General features: G+C 46.4%; 1 protein-coding gene across 4 annotated transcripts in view; it reads left to right on the plus strand.

The window, feature by feature from the left end:
- Positions 1-17,937, plus strand: part of LOC116374138 (interleukin-1 receptor accessory protein-like 1) — a 399,675-nt gene that overhangs the window by 358,008 nt on the left and 23,730 nt on the right. The window lies entirely within an intron of this gene.

Here is a 17,937-nt window from a genome sequence, read left to right on the forward strand (position 1 = left end):
TGAAATGTACAGCTTGTGTGTCATCAGCATAGCAGTGAAAGTTAACATTATGTTTTCGAATGACATCCCCAAGAGGTAAAATATATAGTGAAAACAATAGTTTGAGGAACACCGACATTTACAGTTGATTTGTCAGAGGACAAACCATTCACAGAGACAAACTGATATCTTTCCGACAGATAATATCTAAACCAGGCCAGAACTTGTCCAGGTAGACCAATTTGGGTTTCCAATCTCTCCAAAAGAATGTGGTGATTGATGGTATCAAAAGCAGCACTAGGGTCTAGGAGCACGAGGACAGATGCAGAGCCTCGGTCTGATGCCATTAAAAGGTAATTTACCACCTTCACAAGTGCAGTCTCAGTGCTATGATGGGGTCTAAAACCAGACTGAAGCATTCCGTATACATTGTTTGTCTTCAGGAAGGCAGTGAGTTGCTGCGCAACAGCCTTTTCTAAAATGTTTGAGAGGAATGGAAGATTCGATATAGGCCGATAGTTGTTTATATTTTCTGGGTCAAGGTTTGGCTTTTTCAAGAGAGGCTTTATTACTGCCACTTTTTTTATTTTATTTTACATTTATTTAACTAGGCAAGTCAGTTAAGAACATATTCTTATTTTCAATGACGGCCTAGGAACAGTGGGTTAACTGCCTGTTCAGGGGCAGAACGACAGATGAACGACCTTGTCAGCTCAGGGGTTTGAACTCGCAACCTTCCGGTTACTAGTCCAACGCTCTAACCACTAGGCTACCCTGCCGCCAGGAATAAGTTCCAGTATGCAGCTTGAAGGTTTAGAACACAATATATCCACCAGACAGGGCCTGATCACCCAACACCACAACAAAGATACCTACCAGACAGGCCTGATCCCCCAACACCACAACAAAGCTATCTACCAGACAGGGCCTGATCACCCAACACCACAACAAAGCTATCTACCAGACAGGGCCTGGTCCCCCAACACCACAACAAAGCTATCTACCAGACAGGGCCTGGTCCCCCAACACCACAACACATATTATCTACCAGACAGGGCCTGATCCCCCAACACCACAACAAAGCGATCTACCAGACAGGCCCTGGTCCCCCAACACCACAACACATATTATCTACCAGACAGGGCCTGATCCCCCAACACCACAACAAAGCGATCTACCAGACAGGCCCTGGTCCCCCAACGCCACAACTCAAGATATCTACCAGACAGGGCCTGGTCCCCCAACACCACAACAAAGCTATCTACCAGACAGGCCCTGGTCCCCCAACGCCACAACTCAAGATATCTACCAGACAGGGCCTGGTCCCCCAACACCACAACAAAGCTATCTACCAGACAGGGCCTGATCCCCCAACACCACAACAAAGCTATCTACCAGACAGGGCCTGATCCCCCAACACCACAACACCATAACAAAGCTATCTACCAGACAGGTCCTGGTCCCCCAACACCACAACACCATAACAAAGCTATCTACCAGACAGGCCCTGGTCCCCCAACACCACAACAAAGCTATCTACCTGACAGGGCCTGATCAACCAACAGCACAACACAAGACATCCACCAGACAGGGCCTGATCCCCCAACACCACAACACAAGCCATCCACCAGACAGGGCCTGATCCCCCAACACCACAACACAAGCCATCCACCAGACAGGGCCTGGTCCCCCAACACCACAACACAAGCCATCCACCAGACAGGGCCTGGTCCCCCAACACCACAGCACAAGCCATCCACCAGACAGCCAACATGATAAAGGGTAATGTCACAAGCCATCCACCAGACAGGCCCTGGACCCCAACACCACAACACAAGCCATCCACCAGACAGGGCCTGATCCCCCAACACCACAACACAAGCCATCCACCAGACAGGGCCTGATCCCCCAACACCACAACACAAGCCATCCACCAGACAGGGCCTGGTCCCCCAACACCACAACACAAGCCATCCACCAGACAGGGCCTGGTCCCCCAACACCACAACACAAGCCATCCACCAGACAGGGCCTGGTCCCCCAACACCACAGCACAAGCCATCCACCAGACAGCCAACATGATAAAGGGTAATGTCACAAGCCATCCACCATACAGCCAACATGATAAAGGGTAATGTCACAAGCCATCCACCAGACAGCCAACATGATAAAGGGTAATGTCACAAGCCATCCACCAGACAGGGCCTGGACCCCAACACCACAACACAAGCCATCCACCAGACAGGGCCTGATCCCCCAACACCACAACACAAGCCATCCACCAGACAGGGCCTGATCCCCCAACACCACAACACAAGCCATCCACCAGACAGGGCCTGGTCCCCCAACACCACAACACAAGCCATCCACCAGACAGGGCCTGGTCCCCCAACACCACAACACAAGCCATCCACCAGACAGGGCCTGGTCCCCCAACACCACAGCACAAGCCATCCACCAGACAGCCAACATGATAAAGGGTAATGTCACAAGCCATCCACCATACAGCCAACATGATAAAGGGTAATGTCACAAGCCATCCACCAGACAGCCAACATGATAAAGGGTAATGTCACAAGCCATCCACCAGACAGGGCCTGGACCCCAACACCACAACACAAGCCATCCACCAGACAGGGCCTGATCCCCCAACACCACAACACAAGCCATCCACCAGACAGGGCCTGATCCCCCAACACCACAACACAAGCCATCCACCAGACAGCCAACATGATAAAGGGTTATGTGACAAGTGTCCTGTCTTTGGCACCATTAAAGTGAAGACTTATTTTATCAAATAAATTCTCTGTAATTATTATTACGTGATTAAACTAATCATGTAAATGTAATTAACTAGGAAGTCGGGGCACCAAGGAAAATCTTCCGATTACAAAGTTAAAATTTTCCTAATATAACTACAGATATTTCTTCTAATTCATGAATTATTCTTTACCTCACGTTAGTCTCATTCTAAACGTCGTAAATTGTTGGTTATCTGCATGAACCCAGCTTTCACTATGAATCATCCATACATCAATTATCTTAATAATTTATTTACTAACTAAATAATCACAGAAATGCATCAACAAACAAACAAAGCAGATATGGTTACAAGGAAATGATAGGGAATGTGCCCCAGTGGGCTAAACCGGTATGGCGGCTTGGTAGACAAAGGGACTGAGAAAGGCGCGAAAGACAAAAGACACTACACAGTTGATAATTCTAACAATTGAAATGCCAATCCTTTGAACATGAATGCTCACTCATTCGGGAATAATTGCAATCAATATATATATTTACGCTCAGTGTGTCGTCGGGATTTCTGTTGGAATCGTCCTTTTCTGTTGGAAAGTTCATCCGAGATTCTCTCTGCGTCCCTGGAGTCTTTGGTTAGAATGGTTACTTCAAATCAAATCAAAAATCTAATCAAATGTATTTGTCACATACACATGGTTAGCAGATGTTAATGCGAGTGTAGCGAAATGCTTGTGCTTCTAGTTCCGACAATGCAGTAAAAACCAACGAGTAATCTAACTAATTAACTAATTCCAAAACTACTACCTTATACACACAAGTGTAAAGGGATAAAGAATATGTACATTAAGATATATGAATGAGTGATGGTACAGAACGGCATAGGCAAGATGCAGTAGATGATATTGAGTACAGTATATACATATGGGATGAGTAATGTAGGGTATGTAAACAAAGTGGCATAGTTTAAAGTGGCTAGTGATACATGTATTACATAAAGATGCAGTAGATGATATAGAGTACAGTATATACGTATACATATGAGATGAATAATGTAGGTTATGTAAACATTATATTAAGTAGCATTGTTTAAAGTGGCTAGTGATATATTTTACATCAATTCCCATCAATTCCCATTATTAAAGTGGCTGGAGTTGAGTCAGTGTGTTGGCAGCAGCCATTCAATGTTAGTGGTGGCTGTTTAACAGTCTGATTGCCTTGAGATAGAAGCTGTTTCTCAGAGTAACATTCAGAAATGTTCTTATAGAATAGATGTTTCAGCGTTTGTCGGTCTTTGCATTTCAGGTCGACATAACTTCTAGCTGCAGACTAGAAATTAGTATCAAAGAGTTGCTCTTATTCTGTCGAATCGATAGTCTCTGAGTTTAACCACATGATATGGTTAAGAATTCAGCAACCATTACAACCTTAGCTTATCCTGTGGTTTTTGTGGTCTCTACTCAAACCTTAGCCCCTTCGATGCTCGAGGTACCATGGTCTGAAGTGGGCTTCTCCAGGTGTGGGTTTTATTCGGCACAGTAAAAATGCTGACCGATGATGCCAGATCGATGTCTGTGCTCACGGGGGCGGGCCAATGACTTAGTGAAACTTTAAAGGGAATTGGATTCTCTTTCATTAGCAGTTTAAAATCACAATACATACGTTCACAAATAGTTTCATCTTTACTCATTCATTTTATATAATAATTAGATGCAAATCTCATAACGGAGACTCTTGTATAAACAGAGTTATGGTAATGTGGCTGTATTGTCTCTCAATGAGGTCACAAACATTAAACAAAACGGACCGGTCGTAGCTGGATTCTCCACCGACCGGTTACACATTCTCCAAAACATGGATATAGTTCAGTTCTCATGTTCTGTGAGATAGAATAAGTTCCTTTGTTCTACTGTGAACCTTTCTCTCTCTATACTGCATGAGGGAGAGAGTCTCCTCCAGGAATTTACGACCTGAGATAACAGAGCCTGGGTATAGGGGGAAGAGAGAGGTGGTGAGAGAGAGAGAGTTGGTGCTTGCTATATCCAAAGAGGGCCACGTCATGACACAAGCCATCCACCAGACAGCCAACATGGTAAAGGGTGAGGTCACAAGCCGTTCACTAGACAGCCAACATGATAAAGGGTGACGTCACAAGCCATCCACCAGACAGCCAACATGGTAAAGGGTGATGTCACTCTACCTCCTCTTCCTCTTCCTCCCCACCCCTCATCCTCTACCTCCTCTTTCTCTTCCTCCCCATCCCCTCATCCTCTACCTCCTCTTCCTCCCCACCCCTCATCCTCTACCTCCTCTTCCTCCCCACCCCTCATCCTCTATCTCCTCTTCCTCCTCCTCCCCACCCCCTCATCCTCTATCTCCTCTTCCTATTCCTCCCCAACCCTCATCCTCTACCTCCTCTTCCCTCTTCCTCTAATTCCCCACCCCCTCATCCTCTACCTCCTCTTCCTCTTCCTCCCCACCCCCTCATCCTCTACATCCTCTTCCCTCTTCCTCCCCACCCCCTCATTCTCTACCTCCTCTTCCCTCTTCCTCCCCACCCCCTCATCCTCTACCTCCTCTTCCCTCTTCCCTCTTCCTCCCCACCCCCTCTTCCTCTACCTTCTCTTCCCTCTTCCTCTAACTCCCCACCCCCTAATCTCCTACCTCCTCTTCCCTCTTCCTTCCCACCCCCCCATCCTCTACCTCCTCTTCCCTCTTCCTCCCCCACCCCCTCATCCTCTAACTCCTCTTCCCTCTTCCTCCCCACCCCCTCATTCTCTACCTCCTCTTCCCTCTTCCTCCCCACCCCCTCATCCTCTACCTCCTCTTCCCTCTTCCCTCTTCCTCCCCACCCCCTCTTCCTCTACCTTCTCTTCCCTCTTCCTCTAACTCCCCACCCCCTAATCTCCTACCTCCTCTTCCCTCTTCCTTCCCACCCCCCCATCCTCTACCTCCTCTTCCCTCTTCCTCCCCACCCCCTCATCCTCTCCCTCCTCTTCCCTCGTCCTCCACCTCTCCACCCCCTCATCCTCTACCTCCTCTTCCCTCTTCCTCTACCTCCCCACTCCCTCATCCCCTACCTCCTCTTCCCTCTTCCTATATCCCCCCACCCCCTCATCCCCTACCTCCTCTTCCCTCTTCCTATATCCCCCCACACCCTCATCCCCTACCTCCTCTTCCCTCTTCCTATATCTCCCCACCCCCTCATCCCCTACCTCCTATTCCCTCTTCCTATATCCCCCCACCCCCTCATCAAGAGGAGGAAGAGGATGAGGGGGTGGGGAGGAAGAGGGAAGAGGAGGAAGACCTCATCCTCTTCCTCCCCACCCCCTCATCCCCTCAATTTCAGTAAGGTAAATTGTTAAAATTGATCTATGCATGCATCCCCACCCCCTCTAAACCAACTGTTTGTCCTCCAGCTGAGGCCTCCTTCCCTTTCTTCTCTTCCTTCCTCTCCTTCTCTCCTCCTCTCTTCCCTCCATCTCCTGGTTGAATCAAAGATCTTGTCCCCGTGTATCAGCGCACCGTCGGTCAGGTGTCAGAGATTACACTAAAGAGGTCCATTCTTCTCTGCCTGGCCCACAGCCCACAGCCCACATCCTGACACTCTCTGCCCATAGATTAAGACAAATGATCTCCCGACGGTCGGGGACTGTGCCTCACTTACACAGCGCTAGATTTGACAGAGCTACTGGGCACCTCTCCATTCATCTTGTTTCCCCCCCACCTCCTCCTCACAGGGCTAGTGTGTTTGGAGGGACGGCTGCCATTGGGATTTGTCACTGACATGTGGGTTGTGGGTGTGGTGTGGAGGGTGCGGAGGGTGTGGAGGTGTGGAGGGTGTGGTGGTGTGGAGGGTGTTGAAGGTGTGGAGGGTGTTGAGTGGTGGAGCGTGTTGGCTGCCCTGTGCTGCGTCTCCAGGGGAGAGAGGCGGAGGACGATGGATTGATTTCCACATTAGGAGGACAAAGGGTACCTTATTTGCCTGCTGGGTACTGGATGAAAGCATCCATTATAATAGGTGATTTCACTGGGGAGGCCTTCTCTGTGGGACTAGTTCAAGTAAATCCTTCAGATTTAGGAATGATTTGGGCTCCATGGTCCTTCTATTCAAGGGCCTGAGTTGTAGACCTCTGAATCACTGTTGAATAGAGCCGAAAGTCAATGTAGTATAAAACAAGCTATGTAGAGGTCCAAGGTTGTTGTCACTATTGACTTTATGACCCTGTCAGAAAACAACCACAACAACAAGGAAGCCATTTTTGCCACTCTGAATAAAGATTAAGCAGCCAGTGTCAAACCTGACAAATCTCTCTATAAAACCCCTGGATTAAAATGATGAAAGTAGCAGCCTTTCTATCCATCCGTCGTCGTTGTCTCAAGGTCGCGAGCCTCTGTGGTGCATCAAAACACACTGAAAACAATGTCCATTAAAGCCAAGGTCCGCTGGCTTGTTTTCTTCCTCCCCGCCCCTGAGCGCTCCTCTCCTGGCTCGGGCTCTCTCTCATTTTCTGTCACATTTCATGCACCCGTTGCCACAATTTAGCACCTCAAACAGAGTAAATTATTCTCACCTTGTACAGCCGATGCTGATAAATCAGTGAGGGCCAGTGTCATCTTCCAGGCCAAACTGAATGCACCGACACCGACCGAGGCTGAACGGCTGCCATTAATAAGTTATTAGAGCAGCAATGCCAGAGGATGTAATAAAGAAAACAATTATCAAAAGAACTGAGAGAGAGAGAGAGAGAGAGAGAGAGAGAGAGAGAGAGAGAGAGAGAGAGAGAGAGAGAGAGAGAGAGAGAGAGAGAGAGAGAGAGAGAGAGAGAGAGAGAGAGAGAGACAGAGAGAGAGAGAGAGACAGAGAGAGAGAGAGAGAGAGAGAGAGAGAGAGAGAGAGAGAGAGAGAGAGAGAGACAGAGAGAGAGAGAGAGAGAGACAGAGAGAGAGAGAGAGAGAGAGACAGAGAGAGAGAGAGAGAGAGAGACAGAGAGAGGAGAGAGAGAGAGAGAGAGACGGAGAGAGAGAGAGACAGAGAGAGAGAGAGAGACAGAGAGAGAGAGAGAGAGAGAGAGAGAGAGAGAGAGACAGAGAGAGAGAGAGAGAGAGAGACAGACAGACAGACAGAGAGACTCCGATGGCCAGGCACCAAGTGCTTACATTAGAGGAGCCAGGACAATTTACAATCAGTTCCATCTCCCCACAAGCCACAGCACATCAATTGGCCCAGCAGCATAATAAATAAATAAGTAGGATAAAAGCCCAGCATAACAACTTGGTCTGATTCTTTATCTGCAGCGACCACGCCACATGAAAGAGACCGTTCATAGACGGTGTATATGTTTACATAAAGATGATTTGACACAGAGAGACAGACTGACATGCAAACAGACTCACAAACGCTTGCACACACACACACACACACACACACACAGACACACACACACACTGAAGAGTCCTGGTTTGAGAGGACCATTATTTTGGGCATGGCACAGATAATCACATGGAAGAATTCCTAAGCAAATGAAGTGAAAAATGTAACAGGTAGGAAATCAGACAAGCATCTTCAAAGACTGCTTTCTTCTTTAATTCAGATAGCGTCCTCTAATTAGCTGTCCTATTTTCATGTCTCGCCAGAGTGGTGTCTATCTTCCTTTATCTCTCTCCTTCTTTCTCTCGCTTTTAAGGAGAAGGACTCCCTTGTTCCCCAGCAGAGACTTGTTATCAACAGGACACATATCCAGAAAGAACAGGGTGACCCAAATCCTCAAGTTTGCATACTTTCAAAGCACTGATGATACACTGCTGATTGGCTGGTCAGGCTGCAGTAAAGAGCGTGCTGATTGGACAGAGACAAGGTGGTGTTTCATCTTTCTGTCAATATTTATTCTCTACGTGTGTGTGCGTGCGTGTGCGCACCTGTGTGTCCAATACAAAAATAATGCTTAATTGGCATGACATCAGACTGGTGCAACTATTTTGGACTTCTTCTCACTTGAGACCTAAATATGACCAGGGTTTAGATTCAATCATCAATAAACATCACAAACAACCATCCAAGTGAACCTTGGTCTAACTTGGTCTTCCGAGTGGAACACAAGGGAAAGTGATTTGATGTTTCAATCCAAATGGCCAACCTAATCTCGTGCAGTTTATTCTCTGTAGAAATCCTTTAATAAACCAAATGAAATGGAACTGGGATGCCATCAAAGCTTTCTCAAAAGCTGCAAGCTTAAAAGAGGAAATAACTTACTATGTAAATATATTCAACACTTTTACGGCCGCTGAGAAAACCGCAACACTTACGTAAGCAGCTAAATGTATTTACTTAAATCGTGATTTTTAACACGCACACACAGACACACACACACACACACTTCCACAACCGTTTCAACAATACACACTATAAGTGATCATTGAAAACCATACAGAGGCTACCATGAAACACTACAACTCAGAAAGACTGCTCACTCTCACACACACACACACACAAAAACACAAAAACACACACAAAAACACACAAAAACACACACAAAGAAGACAGGAATGAAAAGAGGAGTGTAAATTCTCCAGAGCACAAGGTGAAAGATGATTGTGTCGGAGGGATAGAGCAGCTCTCAGATCAAAGAGGCAGATGGGAGATCAGTTGTTGACACTTGTCTGGTTTACCACTCTGATGGCTGTCTAAAAAAACACTTCTGGTTTACCACTCTGATAGCTGTCTAAAAAAACACTTCTGGTTTACCACTCTGATGGCTGTCTAAAAAAACACTTCTGGTTTACCACTCTGATGGCTGTCTAAAAAAACACCTCTGGTTTACCACTCTGATGGCTGTCTAAAAAAACACTTCTGGTTTACCACTCTAATGACTGTCTAAAAAAACACTTCTGGTTTACCACTCTGATGGCTGTCTAAAAAAACATTTCTGGTTTACCACTCTAATGGCTGTCTAAAAAAACACTTCTGGTTTACCACTCTAATGGCTGTCTAAAAAAACACTTCTGGTTTACCACTCTAATGGCTGTCTAAAAAAACACTTCTGGTTTACCACTCTGATGGCTGTCTAAAAAAAACACTTCTGGTTTACCACTCTGATGGCTGTCTAAAAAAACACTTTTGGTTTACCACTCTAATGGCTGTCTAAAAAAACACTTCTGGTTTACCACTCTAATGGCTGTCTAAAAAAAACACTTCTGGCTTACCACTCTGATGGCTGACTAGTGCTGTTGCGGTGACCGTATTACCACCACACCGGCAATCACGAGTCAAATTGCATGTGACCAGTAGGTCATGGTAATTAGGCTTCTCCAAGTTCGGATGCTGCTGCTGCTGGTCATTAGTAGCCTACCAAAACTTACTAACTGCCTGGTACTCAGCACTCTATTGTCCCTCGAATCACTCTGAAATCAATGCAAATGTTATTGAAAATCTAATCAAACACTTCATGAGAGCCCATGAGCTCATGTTGCGAAACATTTCTATTGGCTATGCAATTGCGTGAGAAAACAGAGTGATGGCCGCTAATAAAAAGAGGAGGATCCCATCAGCTTTCTATAGGCTAGGCTATTTTTCAACTTTCCTAATAGGCTATTTCTCAACTTTCCTAATATTAAGCACATTGCTACTCTTTACAATAGGAGTATAGCCCACCTGGCTGGCAGGAAAATGGTCCACAGGAAAAGCTTCCTCCATTTGCCTTTTAAGTACATAGATGACATGTATTCTTTCACGCTGCCCCTGTTTCGAGACAGGTGCATGATAATGGTCCATTCTAAATCAAAACAAATGTCACACATATATTATTTTGTATATGTAAAGACCAGATTCAATCAAGAATAGTGTGATGGGTGACAATATTAGCCTGTCACTTGTGAATGATATATTATCACCTGTGAATGATGCCCAGCATAAGAAACCATGGCTGTGGACAGTTCTTCCGATATCTTCAATATGGAATTGGATAAGGACGTGCACAGTTGCGTCCCCGATGTGTGCGCACAAAAAAACAAAGCAGAGCTCAGGCCTTTCAAGCTACTTTTTTCAAATCATCATTAGAGTCGCATCATGCAGCCTTACAATGTATTACACATCCTAATATATCGGCCAACAGTTGTAGAACAACAGGTTACATGAATAACTGTAAATGAAGCAGATACTGTAGGAGTTCCTGTTTCTTTGTGAACTGCTCAACAGCACTCCTTCAAATCGTTTGGAGAAAATATATTTTATATTTTATTCAGCTATGTTCAATTGTATTCTTCATACTATGAAGTAATGCCACGGAATTCTAAGCACATCTTAACTAGGGTAGCCCACAGCCATTTGGCATAGCCAGATCAGGACCTAACACAAGGACAACTCAGAGTATGTTATTCTGTTCCTCTGAAATAGACTACATTTTCTACATATCATGATTCTTTAGACCTGTCTAAAATAAATCATGGATTTATTGTGAAGGTGTAGGCTATATTATATGGATTTATTAGACTTTTTTAATGTAGATGTTCCAAAGATCTGCATCAGTGGCTTGTAGGCTGTGTGGAAGCCAGGAGATGCTAAATGTGTTTATTTTAATTAACGATCAATTACCTTGAGAATGACAGTTATTTGCTTGACAATCACCAGCTGTCAACATTTCATGACCGCCACATCCCTTTAGCTGTTTCACACCAAAACACTTCTGGCTTACCACTGATGGCTGTCTCACACCAAAACACTTCTGGCTTACCACTGATGGCTGTCTCACACCAAAACACTTCTGGCTTACCACTGATGGCTGTCTCACACCAAAACACTTCTGGCTTACCACTGATGGCTGTCTCACACCAAAACACTTCTGGCTTACCACTGATGGCTGACTAACACCAAAACATTTCTGGCTTACCACTGATGGCTGTCTCACACCAAAACACGTCTGGCTTACCACTGATGGCTGTCTCACACCAAAACACTTCTGGCTTACCACTGATGGCTGACTAACACCAAAACACTTCTGGCTTACCACTGATGGCTGTCTCACACCAAAACAACACTTCTGGCTTACCACTGATGGCTGTCTCACACCAAAACACTTCTGGCTTACCACTGATGGCTGTCTCACACCAAAACACTTCTGGCTTACCACTGATGGCTGTCTCACACCAAAACACTTCTGGCTTACCACTGATGGCTGTCTCACACCAAAACACTTCTGGCTTACCACTGATGGCTGTCTCACACCAAAACACTTCTGGCTTACCACTGATGGCTGACTAACACCAAAACACTTCTGGCTTACCACTGATGGCTGACTAACACCAAAACACTTCTGGCTTACCACTGATGGCTGACTAACACCAAAACACTTCTGGCTTACCACTGATGGCTGTCTCACACCAAAACACGTCTGGCTTACCACTGATGGCTGTCTTACACCAAAACACTTCTGGCTTACCACTGATGGCTGACTAACACCAAAACACGTTTGGCTTACCACTGATGGCTGTCACACACCAAAACAACACTTCTGGCTTACCACTGATGGCTGTCTCACACCAAAACACTTCTGGCTTACCACTGATGGCTGTCTCACACCAAAACACTTCTGGCTTACCACTGATGGCTGTCTCACACTAAAACACGTCTGGCTTACCACTGATGGCTGTCTCACACCAAAACACTTCTGGCTTACCACTGATGGCCGTCTCACACCAAAACAACACTTCTGGCTTACCACTGATGGCTGTCTCACACCAAAACACTTCTGGCTTACCACTGATGGCTGTCTTACACCAAAACACTTCTGGCTTACCACTGATGGCTGTCTCACACCAAAACAACACTTCTGGCTTACCACTGATGGCTGTCTCACACCAAAACACTTCTGGCTTACCACTGATGGCTGTCTCACACCAAAACACTTCTGGCTTACCACTGATGGCTGTCTCACACCAAAACACGTCTGGCTTACCACTGATGGCTGTCTCACACCAAAACACTTCTGGCTTACCACTGATGGCTGACTAACACCAAAACACTTCTGGCTTACCACTGATGGCCGTCTCACACCAAAACAACACTTCTGGCTTACCACTGATGGCTGTCTCACACCAAAACACTTCTGGCTTACCACTGATGGCTGTCTCACACCAAAACACTTCTGGCTTACCACTGATGGCTGTCTCACACCAAAACACTTCTGGCTTACCACTGATGGCTGTCTCACACCAAAACACTTCTGGCTTACCACTGATGGCTGACTAACACCAAAACACTTCTGGCTTACCACTGATGGCTGACTAACACCAAAACACTTCTGGCTTACCACTGATGGCTGACTAACACCAAAACACTTCTGGCTTACCACTGATGGCTGTCTCACACCAAAACACGTCTGGCTTACCACTGATGGCTGTCTTACACCAAAACACTTCTGGCTTACCACTGATGGCTGACTAACACCAAAACACGTTTGGCTTACCACTGATGGCTGTCACACACCAAAACAACACTTCTGGCTTACCACTGATGGCTGTCTCACACCAAAACACTTCTGGCTTACCACTGATGGCTGTCTCACACCAAAACACTTCTGGCTTACCACTGATGGCTGTCTCACACTAAAACACGTCTGGCTTACCACTGATGGCTGTCTCACACCAAAACACTTCTGGCTTACCACTGATGGCCGTCTCACACCAAAACAACACTTCTGGCTTACCACTGATGGCTGTCTCACACCAAAACACTTCTGGCTTACCACTGATGGCTGTCTCACACCAAAACACTTCTGGCTTACCACTGATGGCTGTCTCACACCAAAACACTTCTGGCTTACCACTGATGGCTGACTAACACCAAAACACTTCTGGCTTACCACTGATGGCTGTCTCACACCAAAACACTTCTGGCTTACCACTGATGGCTGTCTCACACCAAAACACTTCTGGCTTACCACTGATGGCTGACTAACACCAAAACATTTCTGGCTTACCACTGATGGCTGTCTCACACCAAAACACGTCTGGCTTACCACTGATGGCTGTCTCACACCAAAACACTTCTGGCTTACCACTGATGGCTGACTAACACCAAAACACTTCTGGCTTACCACTGATGGCTGTCTCACACCAAAACAACACTTCTGGCTTACCACTGATGGCTGTCTCACACCAAAACACTTCTGGCTTACCACTGATGGCTGTCTCACACCAAAACACTTCTGGCTTACCACTGATGGCTGTCTCACACCAAAACACGTCTGGCTTACCACTGATGGCTGTCTCACACCAAAACACTTCTGGCTTACCACTGATGGCTGACTAACACCAAAACACTTCTGGCTTACCACTGATGGCCGTCTCACACCAAAACAACACTTCTGGCTTACCACTGATGGCTGTCTCACACCAAAACACTTCTGGCTTACCACTGATGGCTGTCTCACACCAAAACACTTCTGGCTTACCACTGATGGCTGTCTCACACCAAAACACTTCTGGCTTACCACTGATGGCTGTCTCACACCAAAACACTTCTGGCTTACCACTGATGGCTGACTAACACCAAAACACTTCTGGCTTACCACTGATGGCTGACTAACACCAAAACACTTCTGGCTTACCACTGATGGCTGACTAACACCAAAACACTTCTGGCTTACCACTGATGGCTGTCTCACACCAAAACACGTCTGGCTTACCACTGATGGCTGTCTTACACCAAAACACTTCTGGCTTACCACTGATGGCTGACTAACACCAAAACACGTTTGGCTTACCACTGATGGCTGTCACACACCAAAACAACACTTCTGGCTTACCACTGATGGCTGTCTCACACCAAAACACTTCTGGCTTACCACTGATGGCTGTCTCACACCAAAACACTTCTGGCTTACCACTGATGGCTGTCTCACACTAAAACACGTCTGGCTTACCACTGATGGCTGTCTCACACCAAAACACTTCTGGCTTACCACTGATGGCTGACTAACACCAAAACACTTCTGGCTTACCACTGATGGCCGTCTCACACCAAAACAACACTTCTGGCTTACCACTGATGGCTGTCTCACACCAAAACACTTCTGGCTTACCACTGATGGCTGTCTCACACCAAAACACTTCTGGCTTACCACTGATGGCTGTCTCACACCAAAACACTTCTGGCTTACCACTGATGGCTGACTAACACCAAAACACTTCTGGCTTACCACTGATGGCTGTCTCACACCAAAACACTTCTGGCTTACCACTGATGGCTGTCTCACACCAAAACACTTCTGGCTTACCACTGATGGCTGACTAACACCAAAACATTTCTGGCTTACCACTGATGGCTGTCTCACACCAAAACACGTCTGGCTTACCACTGATGGCTGTCTCACACCAAAACACTTCTGGCTTACCACTGATGGCTGACTAACACCAAAACACTTCTGGCTTACCACTGATGGCTGTCTCACACCAAAACAACACTTCTGGCTTACCACTGATGGCTGTCTCACACCAAAACACTTCTGGCTTACCACTGATGGCTGTCTCACACCAAAACACTTCTGGCTTACCACTGATGGCTGTCTCACACCAAAACACGTCTGGCTTACCACTGATGGCTGTCTCACACCAAAACACTTCTGGCTTACCACTGATGGCTGACTAACACCAAAACACTTCTGGCTTACCACTGATGGCCGTCTCACACCAAAACAACACTTCTGGCTTACCACTGATGGCTGTCTCACACCAAAACACTTCTGGCTTACCACTGATGGCTGTCTCACACCAAAACACTTCTGGCTTACCACTGATGGCTGTCTCACACCAAAACACTTCTGGCTTACCACTGATGGCTGTCTCACACCAAAACACTTCTGGCTTACCACTGATGGCTGACTAACACCAAAACACTTCTGGCTTACCACTGATGGCTGACTAACACCAAAACACTTCTGGCTTACCACTGATGGCTGACTAACACCAAAACACTTCTGGCTTACCACTGATGGCTGTCTCACACCAAAACACGTCTGGCTTACCACTGATGGCTGTCTTACACCAAAACACTTCTGGCTTACCACTGATGGCTGACTAACACCAAAACACGTTTGGCTTACCACTGATGGCTGTCACACACCAAAACAACACTTCTGGCTTACCACTGATGGCTGTCTCACACCAAAACACTTCTGGCTTACCACTGATGGCTGTCTCACACCAAAACACTTCTGGCTTACCACTGATGGCTGTCTCACACTAAAACACGTCTGGCTTACCACTGATGGCTGTCTCACACCAAAACACTTCTGGCTTACCACTGATGGCTGACTAACACCAAAACACTTCTGGCTTACCACTGATGGCCGTCTCACACCAAAACAACACTTCTGGCTTACCACTGATGGCTGTCTCACACCAAAACACTTCTGGCTTACCACTGATGGCTGTCTCACACCAAAACACTTCTGGCTTACCACTGATGGCTGTCTCACACCAAAACACTTCTGGCTTACCACTGATGGGTGACTAACACCAAAACACTTCTGGCTTACCACTGATGGCTGTCTCACACCAAAACAACACTTCTGGCTTACCACTGATGGCTGTCTCACACCAAAACAACACTTCTGGCTTACCACTGATGGCTGTCTCACACCAAAACACTTCTGGCTTACCACTGATGGCTGTCTCACACCAAAACACTTCTGGCTTACCACTGATGGCTGTCTCACACCAAAACACGTCTGGCTTACCACTGATGGCTGTCTCACACCAAAACACTTCTGGCTTACCACTGATGGCTGACTAACACCAAAACACTTCTGGCTTACCACTGATGGCTGACTAACACCAAAACACTTCTGGCTTACCACTGATGGCTGACTAACACCAAAACACTTCTGGCTTACCACTGATGGCTGTCTCACACCAAAACACTTCTGGCTTACCACTGATGGCTGTCTCACACCAAAACACTTCTGGCTTACCACTGATGGCTGACTAACACCAAAACACTTCTGGCTTACCACTGATGGCTGTCTCACACCAAAACACTTCTGCAGCGTTCAAATGATGAAAATGGATCAGCTTGCGACCTGGGTCGTTATCTCTTATTCTTATTATAAAAGATCTTGATGGGTCTCATGTTCACAGCCCTGGGTGGTTTACAGAGATGGCTGTCTCAGTCCAGTGAATGTTTTAAAGCTTAAATGTATCTTTGAAATGAAAGGCCATTGCTATAGATATTCTCAGAAGGAGTCTTTAAAAGAAGGGGGATTTGAGACAACAAGATGAAAAGAATCTCAACTGCTTCTAGGGACCAGAATAATATATCTCTGTGTATTGTTGTGGTGTACTGTTTGGCTAGCGAAAGTCTCTTCAGGTCCTTCTGGTTATAGACCGAGATGAAAACATCCTTGTCCTTGTTATGTCTCAGAAAAATGTAGATCTTCTGGCCTAAAAAGCGTTGAAGAGTGATGATTTGCCGACCATGGCTCTTTGCTTTCTTATTGAACCCAAAAGGGTTTGATCCCCCAGAACTTAGGAAAACACGACACATTGATCTGAAAATGTATCAATTTAGTAGACAGCTTTCATGTTAGCAGTCCACACAACTGGCAGTAGAACTCAGTCCCTAGTTAAAAGATAAGGACGAAAATCAGCAGAACCAGAGCCTTGCAGTGCACACCCCTCCACTAAACCTACAGCATGAAGCCACTTCACTAACATACACTGCCGCAGCCTCAATGTACAGTACTATAGGATTCTAAATGGAACCCGGGAAGGATAGCATTGTGCCTGAGTTACCTCGACACAGAGTTGTGGTGGGGTGTATTTACAGAGATCAGTGTTTCATAGAGTTTCCTGTTGATGGTCCTGGGAGATCCTGTCAGCTCTATGAGGATGATGGATGGCTGAGGGGGTTAAAGAGTTCGCTCCACCTCTCTCCGAGGCTGTGTCTCAAATGGCGCCCTCTTCCTCACATAGGTCATGACTTTTGACCAGAGCCCTATAGGCCCTGATCAAAGGTAGTGCACTACATAGGGAATAGGGTGCCATGTGGGACACAGCCTTGTGTCAGTCAATATTATATTCCTGCTCTAATGACTTGGCTTGCTCGGTTTGGTGCCCTTACAGCGTTACACTCACACCTTTAATGGAGCTTCCCTTGTCAACGGGAGGTCACCATCAGTTCCTGGCCAGTCGTGTGCTATAGCTGGGGCC

This window comes from Oncorhynchus kisutch, linkage group LG5 (genome assembly GCF_002021735.2).
Source record: "Oncorhynchus kisutch isolate 150728-3 linkage group LG5, Okis_V2, whole genome shotgun sequence".
Classification (NCBI taxonomy): Eukaryota; Metazoa; Chordata; class Actinopteri; order Salmoniformes; family Salmonidae; genus Oncorhynchus; species Oncorhynchus kisutch.